This window comes from Piliocolobus tephrosceles, chromosome 5, assembly GCF_002776525.5.
Source record: "Piliocolobus tephrosceles isolate RC106 chromosome 5, ASM277652v3, whole genome shotgun sequence".
In the NCBI taxonomy this organism is placed as follows: Eukaryota; Metazoa; Chordata; class Mammalia; order Primates; family Cercopithecidae; genus Piliocolobus; species Piliocolobus tephrosceles.
The window spans coordinates 72,798,757-72,799,701 of NC_045438.1; the positions used below are offsets into that span (position 1 = coordinate 72,798,757).

Here is a 945-nt window from a genome sequence, read left to right on the forward strand (position 1 = left end):
AAGAAATGTGGGAACCTCTAGAAGCTGGAAAAGGCAAGAATACAGATTATCCTCTAGATTCTTTAGAGGGGAATACAGCCCTGCTGACACCTTAATTTTAGCATAGTGAGATGCATCTATGACTTTAGGACTTTTTTCTGTCTTTGTACAAGATTTTATTAAAGTTCTTTACAGAACAACATCCAGACTCGAGACACAGCTGCTAAGGAGACCCTGTTATGCTGTGGGGACTGGCTGGGACATGGCAGGTGGCTCTGGCTTCTTACCTTTCTGTTCTGAGATGGGGGTGGTGGAGAGTATCTCATCTTTGGGTTCCACGATGCTCATGTGGTCGGACAGGGGCTTCCTAGGGCTAATCTTACCAGCTGGTTCCCAGGGCAGCATGATCTTCACCTTGATGCCCAGCACACCCTGTTGGAGCAGCACGTGGTGCACAGTGGTGTCAACACAGTATTAACAGGGTCCCAGCTATGGATCATCAGGCCATGCACAAACTTCATGAATTTAGCCCTCTGTCCTCAGAGTTTCCCAGACACAATGACCTTGAAGCCTTTGATCCCACTCTCCATGATGAACCATAGCACACCATAGCAGGCCCTCTGCACAGCAAGCCCTCCTAGGGGTTTGTAACACAGAGACTCTGCCTGGGCAATGGCACATATCTCTTGCGGACACCTTTTCAGCATAAAGCTCTACTTTACCCTCTGAAAAGCCAAACCTCTTCTGAACTACAGCAGTCAATTCCCTGATCTGCCAGACCTTCTCATCAAGAACATTCTGTGTTCTGGTGACTAAGGTAATGATTTCTGTCCTAGTTGGTGTAACTCAGACCTCGACTCCAGAGTAGCTATCTTCAGCCAGCTCCTGAATGAGAACTTCATTCAGTTCAGCTTTGAAGACACCATCAGCGACAAACTTCTTCTTCTTGGAAAACTGTACCACCAT

General features: G+C 47.2%; 1 pseudogene; it reads right to left on the reverse strand.

Moving 5' to 3' along the window:
* Positions 1–216: 216 nt before the first annotated feature.
* On the reverse strand, positions 217–945 carry LOC111538448 (annotated as a pseudogene).